The following is a 15,067-nucleotide window of genomic DNA, read 5'->3' as shown; positions in this document are numbered from 1 at the left end:
AAATGTTCTTATTGCAATATGAAGGGACATTTGAGAGAAAAATGTTGGATTCTTCATCCGGAGTTAAAGCCTAAGTTTGATAGAGAAGGCAAGATGATCAAAGATGGGAAGGGATGAGTCACTCCAAAAGCATTTCACTCAGCTTGTTCTTCAACTGATAGGATGGCCAATTTCTCAACAAATCATGTGTCCTTGATCAATGAGTTTGTTGTTTTTCTTCAAAAAAAGCAAGGAAACACTGAGCTTGATGAAATGATGCCTGAAAACCCTACTGCAATGTTAGGGAAATTTGCTGGATTCTTGGCTGACTCAGAGAACACATCGAAAGGCAATATTCCAGGTATTATCAGTGCCATTTCCACTGCTCTTAATGCAAATGTTACACATGATTTTTGGATTATTGACTATGGTGCCACTGATCATATAACTAATAAATCCTCTAGTCTCCATGAATTTCAAAAAATTATTGATCAAATTCATCTATCTGTTGCAAATGGGAAATGAGAACCTATTCTAGGGAAAAGAAAGATTAGATTGCTAAGTGAGCATACTGATTCCACTGCTCTTTATGTACCTTTTTTTCCTTTTCAGCTCTTGTCAATAGGAAAAATCATAAAAACCTTACACTGTCTTGCCATATTTCCCCTCACAATGTTGTGTTTCAGGACCGAGTTACTCAGAAGAAGATTGGTGAAGGGTTCTTCTTGAATGGACTATACTATCTCTCAAAGGAATCCAATTTTATCAAAAGGCTCAATGTCAACATCAACTCTTGCACCAACGCCTTACCCATCCCTTAGAACCTGTGATGATCAAGTTGTTTCCTTTTTTTTTTGTAGAAACATACTTGAGTGTGAAACTTGTCAAATGTCAAAAGCCACTAGACTCCATTTTGTTTCCTCTAATTCTAGAACTAGTGGAGTTTTTGAGCTTGTTCACTCAGATATCTGGGGCCCTTCTCGTGTAGAATCATTTGATGGGTATATATATTATGTTACATTTGTTGATGACTATTCTAGAGTGACCTGGTTATATCTTTTAAAACTTAAAAGTGATTTGTTTGATGCTTTTAAGGACTTTCACAAACTAATCACCAATCAATTTTCATCTAAGTTATATATGTTAAGACCATATAATGGCATCGAATACACTTCCAATAACATAAGTAATTACTTGAGCAATCATGACATTTTACATCAAACTAGTTATGTTGGTACACCATAACAAAATGGTGTGGCAGAGAGAAAAAAACGAGACTTATTGGAGAAGACTCGATCACTTATGATCCAAATGAGTTCTCTTAAGAAATTTTGGTCTCAAGCCCTACTCACTGCCACTTACATCATTAATAGACTGCCAACTCGAGTGTTGAATACTAAATCTCCTTTTGAAGTCATGAAGGGTAGGCCTATAGACTTATCTCACCTCAGGAGTTTTTGTTGTACTTGTTATGTGCACATTCAAGCTCTTCATCATGATAAACTTGACCCTTGAGCTGTCAAATGTGTGTTTATGGGATACTCCAGTTCTCAAAAGGGTTACAAAGTGTATAACCCTAACACGGGGAAGTTAACAGTCTCTAGAGATGTGGGATTTGATGAATATTCACCTTATTTCCACAAAGGATTGGAGACTAATGCTAATATGGAAGATCTTATGAACCTATTTTCACTGCCTATTCCAGCAGAAGTTCATGAAGTCACTCCTGCTCATATCAGCACTAAGAATTCTCAACTTACTAAGAGTGTAATTGATGCAGTGCCAGGCTCCTCTGGACCATCAGAAACTCAACCAAATCAGTAAGCTATAAATGCACCAAGAAGAAATCCTACCCAAGATAGACATCCACCAGTGAGGTTACAATAATACGTTACTTACACTGCAAGGCATCTTATCTCTGCAACCATTTCTTATCACAGATTCTCATCTTCTCATGCTTCTTTCCTTAACAAATTGTCCCACAATTTTGAACCAAGGAATTTTCATGAAGCCACCTGCATGCCTGAGTGGTAAGATGCTATGACTAAAAAGCTTCAAGCTCTGAATGACAACCAGACATGGAGTGTGGTGGATCTTCCAAATGGCAAGAAGGCCGTGGGAAATAGGTGGATATATAAGACCAAATTCAACTCCAATGGAAGCATTGAGAGACACAAGGCACGGTTAGTAGCTCAAGGCTTTACTCAAACCTATGACATTGACTACAAGGAGACCTTTGCTCCAATTGCCAAAATGAACACGGTGAGGGTATTGTTATTTGTGGTAATCAATAATGCATGACCCTTATTCCAAATGGATGTGAAAAATGCATTGAAGAAGTGGACATGAAGTTGCCACCAGGCCATCCATGAGAAAAGGAATCCAACAAGGTCGGTAGACTTCACAAAGCCATATATGGTCTCAAACAGTCCCTTCAAACTTGGTATTTGAAGCTTAGTTCAGTCCTTCAAGTTGCAGGGTTCAAAAGGAGTCATGCTGACTCTTCTTTATTTGTTCAAAGTGGTATTGCTGGAAAATTGGTTGTGCTTATATATGTTGATGACCTAATTATTAAAGGTGACAATATGAGTGAAATCAAGACTCTTAAGCAGTCACTTCACCAAAAATTTGCCATTAAAGACTTGGGACCCTTGAAATACTTTCTTGGAATTGAGGTGGCTACCTCTTCAAAGGGATTGTTCTTGAATCAAAGAAAGTATGTTCTCGATCTTCTAGATGAAGCTAACATGATGGAGTGTAAACTAGCTCGGGCACCCCTAACTGGCAAGCTTTAGTGGCATGAAAAAGGTGAACCTCTCTCGAACCCTAGTGTTTACCAGCAAATGGTTAGGAAACTTATTTACCTTACCATTACTAGGCTTGATATCTCATATTCAGTTAGACTAGCCAGTCAGTTCTTGCACTCTCCTACTCTAGTTCACTAGAAAATCATCAAGAGAATACTTCGATATCTCAAGGGTTTAGTAGGAAGGGGGATAATTATGAAGAACAATGGATCAAATCACATTTTGTCCTACATAGATGTTGATTGGGCTAGAAATGCCCTCGATCGAAAATCTACAACAAGTTTTGCACATTTGTTAGAGGGAATCTTGTCACTTGGAAGAGCAAGAAACAAACTATTATTGCTCGATCTAGTGCATAAGCTGAGTATAGTGCCATGACAGCAACCGCATGTGAACTCATATGGTTGAAAGGTCTTCTTTCAAAGCTCGGATTCACAAGCATGGCACATATGTCCTTGTATTGTGATAACCAAGCTACCATGCACATTGCCTCCAATCCAGTATTCCATAAAAGGATCAAACATATTGAAGTTGACTGCCATTATATTCGAGCTCAAGTTCAATCCAAGGTGATAAGGTGATAGCCACGATCAATTTGTTGATTTATTCACAAAAACACTAGACTCTACTCAGTTTCAGCGTTTGTTGTGCAAGCTTGATCAATCAATCCCCTTGATCCAGCTTGAGAGGGTGTATTGAAATCGGTTTGTATAAGATCTCAAGGGATGGGTTGTAGGTATGGGTTGTCATCCTCACTTTAGCTAAGTCATAGGCTAAAGTGATGGTCTTAACCCTACTTTCATGACTTCCCATAATTTGTTATTCACCTTACCTTCCTTTTGTCAACCTTTCTTTGTTGCTTGTAAAAGTTTCTTTCCTTGTAATTAGGTTTTGGCTTTTTCTCTTGTTAAGGCAAATTTTAGGGATTGTGTTGCGGTAGTTAGCCTACAATTTCTTGTAGCTTTCTTTTTGTCTCTCTATAAGAGTTGCCTTTACTCTCTTGTAATGAATAATGAAATATACAACAAATATTTGAAACCAAAAATCAACATATGTGATGAAGTTGAATGAGGTGATGGCCTCGGAGAAGAAACAGAAGAGGATTGTGAAATCATTGGTGGAAGTGGGCAAGCCAACAAAAGCACTAGGGCGCCTGCTACATTTGCCAAGCTGCTGATATCTGCGGACGGTGTGATAACTGCACTATGCTTCTTTGCATATTATGGAAGCAAAAATTGGTAGGCATTTATGGCTAAACTGGTCAGCATCTCTTGCATTGTATAGCTATCCATAGGCCATGCATTGTTTTTCTGTACAAAAGTATAGTGATAGAAGCATATTTATGCGACTTAGTTAACTAGTTTTCTTGCATTTACGTTATTAGTTCTTAGTTATTTTAGTACTTTAAGCCATTTTCGTGTGTTTGTAGGTCCAAAGGGCTAAGGTAGCAAGAAAGTGCATTTTGGTGCATTTTGGAGCAGTTTTGAGCTTGTAATGGATTACATATGATATGAGCAAGATGGATGGACGAATTTGAAGACAAAAGAGGCTAAGAACATGCTAAAAATCTAGTGAAACAAATACAAGTTGCAAGAAGGGATAAATTTCTAAAAGGATTGGCCAAAACTTCACTCAAAACCATGCATACCCCATAAAATTCATCAATGCCGTGGCCTTCCCTTTGTTTTACTTCCACCAGATTTTTTTAGTGATGATGCAATGCCTATCTCACTATGACATTTGAGTGGATGATGTAATGCTTAACTCACCATGACATTTGAGTGGATGATGCAATGCTTAACTCACCATGACATGTGAGTGGATGACTCAAAACCTACCCTCACCAACAATTCTCCACCTTGCCATGCCTTACCTACTTCATTCCACCAGATTTTTGCATTAAACATGTCCATCCTCTTCCTATAAATACCATGGCAGCAACCTCATTCAAATCATCCAGAAATTAACCATTCTCCAAGCCTTTCCTTGCCTCTCCTACATATCTAAACCCCTTCCCATCCATTCCTCCAAATAACCAACCCTTCAACATCATTCCAACCTTGTTGTTGCGGCAAAGAGAAGGAGAAAAGTCCTTAGACGCACTTGCTATCCAACATGGATCGTTGGAACGTTTAGGTGCTTTCTTTCCTTTGTTTTTCAATTTTTAAATTTGTTTATCTTTGTTTTGTAATAATGAGGAACTAAACCCCCCTTGGCTAGGGGGGATTCGAAACCATGTTAATGCTTGCAATATGATTTGATTACTTTTAATTGCGTTTCATAAGTTATGAATTCGATTTACTTATCTATTTGATTGATAACATGTTTATGTATGTTGATTAGGGATGCATACTTAGTTTGCATGCATAAATATGATGCTAGAGTATAAGGGAATTTCACCTAATCGTTATGAACTTATATTCATGAGTAGTAAAAGTCGCTAGTCACGATTGTGTTAAGTAAATCCTTGGCATAAGTTTCATGCAAATCATAGTAACGAGTGCCTCGTCAATGCTTATGTTTTTCATAGAACTTAATGATTCTTGCTTGTATCTCTATTATGCAATTCATGTAGGGAACTTGTAGGGAATGTTTTGGGTTGTCGTATGCAATCATCCAACCCAATAACTTGTGGAAAAACTGAGGGTTAATTAGTGCAATTCACGGTTAATTTGGGGCGTTGAGAATTAATAAGTTATTGAAATACAATTGGAAATCATTTTGTATGCAAGCAAGACATGTGTGGAGAAGAACCCCTTAGCTAGCCTTCCATTATCCATTCAACCCAAATTTGTTTAAAATCTATTTAAGTTTTTAGTTTATTCGTTTTTACTTTCAACTTCACCAAACTCAAATCCCCCTTTTACTTTCTTGTTTTAAAATCTTTTGTTTACATTTTTAACTTTGTTTTTATGTTTTTAAATTAGTTTTCAAGTGATTTAGCAATCCCTCCTAATCCCCGGTTTAGAACGATCTCTACTTACATCTATACTACAATTGTCAAAAAGAGGGTTAAATTTGTGTGCTTATATATTTCGCATCAAAATTTTGGCGCCGTTGCCGGGGATTAGCAACTTTGCTAATCCCTTGGTTCTTTTCTTTTTGTTTAGTTTGTTTTTGTTTTAGTTTCTGACTTAGTTTTGTTTTCCTTATTTTGTGTTACTTTTGATATTTGATTTAGTTTTCTTTCTTTGATTTTAGGTACTAGAGAAGTAAGACATGGATTTTGCTAGCATTCAAGCTCAATTGGCAAATCTTACTTCTCAAATGTCGCAGTATGCCGAACGGACCACAATGCCAAGTGTCCCTACACTTGATGTGCCCTATGGGCAAGGATATCAAAGTCCTCAATTTTCTGCCAATGAAGATGCTTGGGGTTATCAAGGCTATGATCAACCAAGCAACAACATGTTTTCCAACGCTTACAATTCGGCTTGGAGAGATCATTCAAATTATATGTGGGGGGAACCTCAACAATTCCAACAAGAGGGATATTGGCAGCAAGAGGAGGATTTCTATTCAAAACCTATGCAATATGCTCAATCAAACTCAGGTTCGTCAATAAATTATAATCAAATTCTTAATGAATTAAATTCTTTGGTGCAGGGCTCACAAAATCAAGCCAATGAGGCTCAACAAGATGGATATTGGCAGTAATCTGAGGAGTTTTATTTAACGCCTATGCAGCCACCACCGCATACCCCACAACAATTCCAATCAAATTCAAGTATGTCCATGGATAGTGATCAAATTCTTCAAGACTAACCTCTTTGACGCAGGACCAACAAAATCAAGACAAGAAGTTGGATAAATTGATGAGTCAAATGGGAGAGATTATGGAATTCATGGTACAAATTCAAGAGCAAAGTGAACTCTCCAGCTCAACTGTTGAAAATTCGAAGGAAGATTTTGAAATCCACGATGCTATCACTTTAGAAGGTGACATGAAGGATGAAGCTGTCCCAGAACTATCCAAACACAGCCCGAACATGGATGAATTGCTGCTGCAAGCAGAAGAGGAGGAGGACGACCTGGGCAGTTTAGAAGAATTCTTGCTGCAAGCTCCTCAAATCCTTATGTCATCCAACTCAGGTGAGGAAGTTTTAAATCCACTTCATTCTAACATTATTCCACCAAATGTCCTTTTTCCTTGTAGGTTTTTGATTCCAAATATCAAAGAGAGTGAAAAAGACATTGTGGAAGCTCTTCCAAAGGTGCAAAGTGATATCCCAATTCTTGGTGCACCAAAACAAGTTCCCGATGGTATTGAAACGTTCAAAGAACCTTGCACACCAAGAAAAGGGATTCAAGAGAATGAAGTGGTTGAAGCATATCAAGAATACATCCAAGAGGTTGTGCATGAGACAATCAAGCCCAAAGCAGTTGAGTTTGATGACACGGGACAAGCCACAACCATCATAGTAAACCTGGCCAAGTTCAAAGTCCCGGAAATGTTCAAAGATGTGGTGTTTGTCATTGAGTTTGTGTCGGAAAAAGAAAGTAAGCCATCTTCTCCAATTTTAATTTTAATTTATACTAACATGTTTCTGATTTTGATGATTCAGGCACCCACTCTCGAATTTAAACCATTGCCGAATCATTTCAAGTATCACCTCCCATTAAAAGATAAATTCCATGCTTTGAAGCCGAGGGGAGTTTAAAGGAAAGATTCGTCCGGCTAAAGACGTTAAATCAAGCGCTTCTTGGGAGGCAACCCAAGCATTCAACGAAGGGAGACTTTGGAATCGCTAACCAAATCAGATTTGCATTCTTACACCCTTATCTTTACTGCTTTCATTTTGTTTTGTTTAGTTGGTTGTGTTATTTGGTTGATTTCTGTGAGTTTGTAGTTTAAGTGTGGGGGAAGGTTAAACAAAGTTTTTTTACATTAATTTACATATTTAAAAATAAAATTAAATTAAATTAAATTAAATTAAAAAAAAAACACTTAAAAAAAAAAAAAAAAACATAAAAGTAAAAATATTTTACAATGATATGTAAACTAATAGCATTCATTGGTCAGGTGGTGCTTCAGTAGTCGGCGGAGCTTCAGCAGTCGGCAGGGCCACGGAAGGAGGAGGTATCGGAGGTTGATCAGTTGGAGCTTCACTACGCGGTGCCGCCCCAGAAGACGAAGGCAGATGCGGTTGGAACAAACCCACAAACCTTCGGTGATCAAGTAAAATCTGACCATCATTTTCCTGCAGCTGGTCAATTTTCCTCTTCATGTTTGTGGCATAACTGTGTGCAAGCTTATGCAATTGTTTATTTTCATGCTTGAGTCCTCTAATCTCCTATTTGAGACTCTGTATTTCAGCCACCAACGATTCAACGTGACGGGTTCGAGCAAATAGGCGTTGGGCCATGTTGGACACGGAACCGGCACACTGCACGCTAAGAGCCAGAGACTCCTTAACCGCCAATTCATCAGATCGTCTAACGAGCAGTCTGTTATCTCTGGGAGTGACAAGGTTCCGGGCCATCACCGCAGCGGTCATGTCATTTTTCATCACCGAATCCCCAACGGTAAGAGGACCGGTAGGGGATATGAAGGATGGGCGCCATATGTTGTCTGGTGAAGGCGGAGATGCCTTTTCACCAATGTTCAAGTCAAAACGACGATCGGACGGGCCAGACATTTTCTGAAGGTGGTGAAGAAAGAAGAGAGTCGGACTGATTAGGATTTTGGAAGTTTACAGGAGGGAGCTCAAGTGTGTTGTGGAACAAAATTAGCGCCTCTATAAAAAGAAGAAATCAAAGAGGCGCTCCTCAGAAATTGAAGAGGCGTCCTCTCGCAAATCGAAGAGTCGGGGCTCCGTTCTCAAACGCCTGATTCTTTTCTCAAAAGAGGAGTTTCCTTTCTCAAAAACCGGATTGTTTTCTCAAAAGAGGCGTTTCATTTCTTAAAGGCTGGGCTTGCTCAGAAATCACGAGCCGAACCTCGGATTTCAAAAGATCAATTTGTCCAGACGTGTCGTCACTTGTCACACGCAAATTGCTTTGCGAAAATCTCGGGCAGTTTGTCGAAGCACCAATTCAGAAATCGAAGAGGGAAATTCAACAGTCAAAGACACGCTAGCTTTCTCAAAAGCTGGGCTTCAACCCACGGGCAAATCTTCTTTTCCAGATTTATCCGCACGTGTCACATGCTACCTCTACAATCGACGATGCTCAGAGCTCGAAGCGCCGATTCCAGATATCAATGAGGAATCTGCTTTGCGGAAATTACGGGCAGCTTTGTCAGAAAGCGCGTAATTTGTACTATTCATCCATCCATCGGCTGCCGACAATGAGTGAGGGAATAGTTCCGGTTGTGAAGAAAAGTCCCATAAATATCTACCTTCGCCTTCCATAGCAAAGGCACACCCTCTCAGCACTTCTTCCTCTCTGAAATGGCTTTCCAACAAACCCTCTCGAGTCACACTGTATTCCTCATTCCCTGGGATACCCCTGCAAACAACCCATCCAGAGCAAAAGTATTTCATATCATGAAGGTTGAAAGCAAGAGTATCTCATATCATGCTTTCTCCCTGTCCTTTCTCCAGCCAGCTCTTGCTCTCGAGTACTCATCATCTTATGCCTTCGCTTCGTCTCTCACGTCTAAGGGAAGTGAAGATGATACCTCGAAGCATGTGGAGACAACGTGCTGATTCATCCTCAACTAAGGACAAGGAGAAAGAGAGCAAGAGGTGGGCACTTGGAAAGATTGAAGAAAGAAACAGACCAACACCTCTCCCTCGTGCCTGCCCGCCATGCAGAGGAAACAAGCAGAGAAGAATGCAGCTCGTACAATTAACCCAGCACAAGGAGTCTGAGCTGAAGAACTAGAGAAGCTGCCACATCTGCTTGGAGAACAAATAAAGAACTGCAACATCACCAAAGAGAAAAGCTCCGCCGTACAATATCATCAAATCATCACTTGCAAGTAAAAAGCTAAGTGTCACCCTGTTCAAGAGGAAAGCTGTGGAAAGTCAACAAGCACGACCAATGATCACTTATTAGTTCTATTCATTGTCTTTTATCGTGATTTTCAATTTTTCGTTTGCAATTTTTTTTACATTTTCTTGCCTTACTTAACTGAATTATTTCTTTTCTTTGCAGGAACTTTTGGTTATTTCCACCCTTGAAGTTGATTGCAGAATTTTAGCTTGGGGGTCATCGCTTGGTTTTACTGCAAACTAGGGAAGTTTTCAGTCCAATTGCTTTATTTTGTTTCTTATTATTTATTTATTTTATTTTTATTTGCATTATAGTGTTTTCTGACATTGGGGTATAGATTTCATGGGTCCTTTCCCTCCATCTTTTGATTTCACTTATATCTTGCTAGCTGTTGATTATGTTTCCAAATGGGTGGAAGCCAAAGCCACCCGGACTAACGATTCAAAGGTTGTTGCAGATTTTGTGAAAACTAATATCTTTGCTAGGTTTGGCATGCCTAGAGTTCTCATTAGTGATGGAGGCAACCCATGGAAATAAAGAAGACCTAGGAATTTCCGACTCCAAAACCAGGTGTTTGCGTTCTTTAACCCTCCTCTCTGTTGCTTTTACTTTGCCATGTTTATCATGTTTCCTCGTTGTTTGTTTGTTTGCTTTTGTGTGAGTTTATGTTTGAAACATTGAGGACAATGTTAGATTTAAGTGTGGGGGGGTAAACAAGTTGCTGTTGCATGATTTTCGTGGGATTTTATTCACCTATCACTTACAATGTTGTTTCTTGCTGTTTTAAGTGTTTTTAGTGTGTTTTTAAGCATGTTAGTATGTTTTGACATAAAAATCCGAAAATTTGACAAAAATTTGAAAAAAATTGTTTTGAAAAAGCCAAAAAGAGTTGTTTTTGTGTGTTTGTTTGTGTCTTAGGGTACCTTCCAACACAAATAATGAGGATTTGGTTTTTAATTGCATGACTGTTAAAGAAAGTTATAAACATGGATGGAAGTTTGATATGCTCTTGATTTATGCTTGGTTATAGTTATAGTTTACGAATTCACATGTAATCACAAAGAAAAAAAATCAGTTTTTGTAACATGCTTGAAGGAAGGAACTCAAACTAACACTACAACCTTGAGAGACTTGAGCCTAATACGTTCTTTGGAGAGTTATTAATCTGTGCATTTTTGTTTTCTAAAGTCGTTGCATGATCTCATCATTCTTTGCTTGGTTGCTACTTAGAAAGCGTTTCATCATTTAGTTCCAAATACTAGAACTTATGCCCGTTCCATTCAAAGCATGACATTGATTTGCATAACACATATTCAAGATGAAGTTGTGTAGTGAACTAGAGCCAAAAAGCTTATCCCGTGCATATTTGTTTAAGTTTAACCCCGTTGAGCCTTGTTTAGCATGTTTTCTTTGTTAAACCACATTTCCCTTACCTAGCCTAGATTAGGACTATCCATACCCTTGTTTTTAAAGCATAATGAAGCATGACTTAAAATGAATTCCTTTTGATTGTCCTTATGCAGAAAACAAGTGTGGGGGAATGAGATTTTTGTGTTTTGTGTGCCAAAAGAAAGTAATAAGGCACGGATTAGAAAAGAAAAAAGAAAAAAAAAAGAAAAAAAAGAAAAAGAGTTTGAAATAAGTGAGGAAAGGCTCACAAGTGTTGTTTGTAGTTGAAATCGGCCCTAAAAAGTTGAATGAATAACCCCATTGTGTTTAAAGTTAGTTGCTGCATTCAAAGGGAATTCTAAGCATCAATTTCATTACTTTGCTTATTATGCTTTAAAAACGTTTGTTTCCTTACCTTTCATTGTTAGCCAATCACCCCTAACCCCGTTACAACCCTTAACTTCAATCTTGAGTGTTATGTGTTTCAATATGTGGAGTTTGGGATTGGTACGAGCATATGGTGTCCCTGGTTCTCGCATCTAAGTAGTAGCATTCCAGTCATGAGATCATATCTATACATGCTTAATAACTCCAGAAATTGCTTTCTTTGCTATAAACATATGTGAGTGTTCGTTTTCATGTTTACATCAATCTTCTCACATACATTTAGTGTAGGGTAAGTAGTCAGAAAATCAGAGTGAAAATAAGAGTGTATCTTGTAAGGAATTGAGCAAATTCTCTAAGGCATGTTACTACATTCAAAACATCGTTTTAATTGGTTATATGTGAACTAGTATGTGGTGACTTTGATTAAGTATGTGCTCAAGGGTAGGGAAGGCAAAAATCTATGGTTATGATGATCTTTTGCATGTCATGTTGCATTGAAAATCCCTAAGGTAATTGTTGGAAGGTTTAGGTTTTGTTTTGTTCTTATGTTTTGTTTCTTTGTTTTGCTCGAGGACTAGCAAAAGCTAAGTGTGGGGGAATTTGATAGACGCATATTTATGCGACTTAGTTAACTAGTTTTCTTGCATTTACGTTATTAGTTCTTAGTTATTTTAGTACTTTAAGCCATTTTCGTGTGTTTGTAGGTCCAAAGGGCTAAGGTAGCAAGAAAGTGCATTTTGGTGCATTTTGGAGCAGTTTTGAGCTTGTAATGGATTACATATGATATGAGCAAGATGGATGGACGAATTTGAAGACAAAAGAGGCTAAGAACATGCTAAAAATCTAGTGAAACAAATACAAGTTGCAAGAAGGGATAAATTTCTAAAAGGATTGGCCAAAACTTCACTCAAAACCATGCATACCCCATAAAATTCATCAATGCCGTGGCCTTCCCTTTGTTTTACTTCCACCAGATTTTTTTAGTGATGATGCAATGCCTATCTCACTATGACATTTGAGTGGATGATGTAATGCTTAACTCACCATGACATTTGAGTGGATGATGCAATGCTTAACTCACCATGACATGTGAGTGGATGACTCAAAACCTACCCTCACCAACAATTCTCCACCTTGCCATGCCTTACCTACTTCATTCCACCAGATTTTTGCATTAAACATGTCCATCCTCTTCCTATAAATACCATGGCAGCAACCTCATTCAAATCATCCAGAAATTAACCATTCTCCAAGCCTTTCCTTGCCTCTCCTACATATCTAAACCCCTTCCCATCCATTCCTCCAAATAACCAACCCTTCAACATCATTCCAACCTTGTTGTTGCGGCAAAGAGAAGGAGAAAAGTCCTTAGGCGCACTTGCTATCCAACATGGATCGTTGGAACGTTTAGGTGCTTTCTTTCCTTTGTTTTTCAATGTTTAAATTTGTTTATCTTTGTTTTGTAATAATGAGGAACTAAACCCCCCTTGGCTAGGGGGGGATTCGAAACCATGTTAATGCTTGCAATATGATTTGATTACTTTTAATTGCGTTTCATAAGTTATGAATTCGATTTACTTATCTATTTGATTGATAACATGTTTATGTATGTTGATTAGGGATGCATACTTAGTTTGCATGCATAAATATGATGCTAGAGTATAAGGGAATTTCACCTAATCGTTATGAACTTATATTCATGAGTAGTAAAAGTCGCTAGTCACGATTGTGTTAAGTAAATCCTTGGCATAAATTTCATGCAAATCATAGTAACGAGTGCCTCATCAATGCTTATGTTTTTCATAGAACTTAATGATTCTTGCTTGTATCTCTATTATGCAATTCATGTAGGGAACTTGTAGGGAATGTTTTGGGTTGTCGTATGCAATCATCCAACCCAATAACTTGTGGAAAAACTGAGGGTTAATTAGTGCAATTCACGGTTAATTTGGGGCGTTGAGAATTAATAAGTTATTGAAATGCAATTGGAAATCATTTTGTATGCAAGCAAGACATGTGTGGAGAAGAACCCCTTAGCTAGCCTTCCATTATCCATTCAACCCAAATTTGTTTAAAATCTATTTAAGTTTTTAGTTTATTCGTTTTTACTTTCAACTTCACCAAACTCAAATCCCCCTTTTACTTTCTTGTTTTAAAATCTTTTGTTTACATTTTTAACTTTGTTTTTATGTTTTTAAATTAGTTTTCAAGTGATTTAGCAATCCCTCCTAATCCCCGGTTTAGAACGATCCCTACTTACATCTATACTACAATTGTCAAAAAGAGGGTTAAATTTGTGTGCTTATATATTTCGCATCATATAGCAAAGAGAGTTTGCACATAGATTCAGTCATAGTTTGGATCATATTTTTGTTATCTTTTGTTTCGAAATTGCTAATCTCGGTGTTTGTATTTCCACAAAACTGGAGAAAAAATTGTAGTAGATGCAATGTGAAGATTAGAAACAAATATAAAGCTTATATGTCTTTGTTGTAAATAGTGGGTATGTTTGCCCACATGTGTATAATATAAACTCACAAGCTAAATAGTAATCATTTTGTAATTTTCTATTGAAGTGACTCTATAAATAGAGCACTTTGATTGTTCAAAGTTAGAGAATATCAAGAAGAGAAAATGAAGAAATATAATACTCTCAGTATCCCTCATTTTCTAATATCTGCAATACTTTTGTCAGTGTGATATTTTGCACCACTTCGTCCTCGCTCTTAGCAAAGATTATTTCTCTACTTTTGCCTATTTATAACACGTTATCAGCACGACTCTGTAATCATTTCTCATTTCCCTTCACTGAAAAATAAAAATGTTTCCTCTAAGGTTTTTACTGTTCTTCTTCCTCTGCCTCAATTGCTGGATATACCCTCGCGAAGAATTGTTTGAACCATGTTTACTTCTAGTTCTCAACCTAACAGTTATTTATATCTTTGATTTTTTGTTTGGTGTAACTCTTGACTACTAACCGAGTGTTTATTTATGTAATCCAAGATGGCGCGGTATCATCGCCTATTTTGGATTGCAGATCTAATTTTACTACAAATTTTAAGTGGAGCGGTATAATCGCCCACCCTATCTTGCATATTTAAATTTACCTGCTATTTAATTTTATCGCAATTTTAGGTGGTATGGAATAATCACTCACTCTGCTCTACATATTTAAATTTTATCGCAATTTAGGTGGTGCGGTATAATCATCCACCCTGCTATGCATATTTAAATTTTATCGGTATAATCGTCCACCCTGCTTTGCATATTTAAATTTTATTACAATTTTAGGTGGTGTTGTATAATCGTCCATCCTGCTTTGCATATTTAATTTTATCGCAATTTTAGGTGGTGTGGTATAATCATCCACCTTATTCTACATATTTAAATTTTCCTGTTTAAAGTGATGCGAAATAATCTTCCATCCTATACTTGTTTCAATGAGAATGGTGCGATACAATTACCCTTCTCATTAGTCATGTAAATCTCGAGCCTAAAGTTTCGATACTTAACATTTTGGCCTGAAGATCAAAAATTTGTAAAAACCAGAAGTTCTAACAATATAT

The sequence above is a fragment of the Malus domestica genome, chromosome 13 (genome assembly GCF_042453785.1).
Source record: "Malus domestica chromosome 13, GDT2T_hap1".
NCBI lineage: Eukaryota > Viridiplantae > Streptophyta > Magnoliopsida > Rosales > Rosaceae > Malus > Malus domestica.
The sequence above is the reverse complement of the archived record's forward strand: the minus strand, read 5'-3'. Positions refer to the sequence as shown.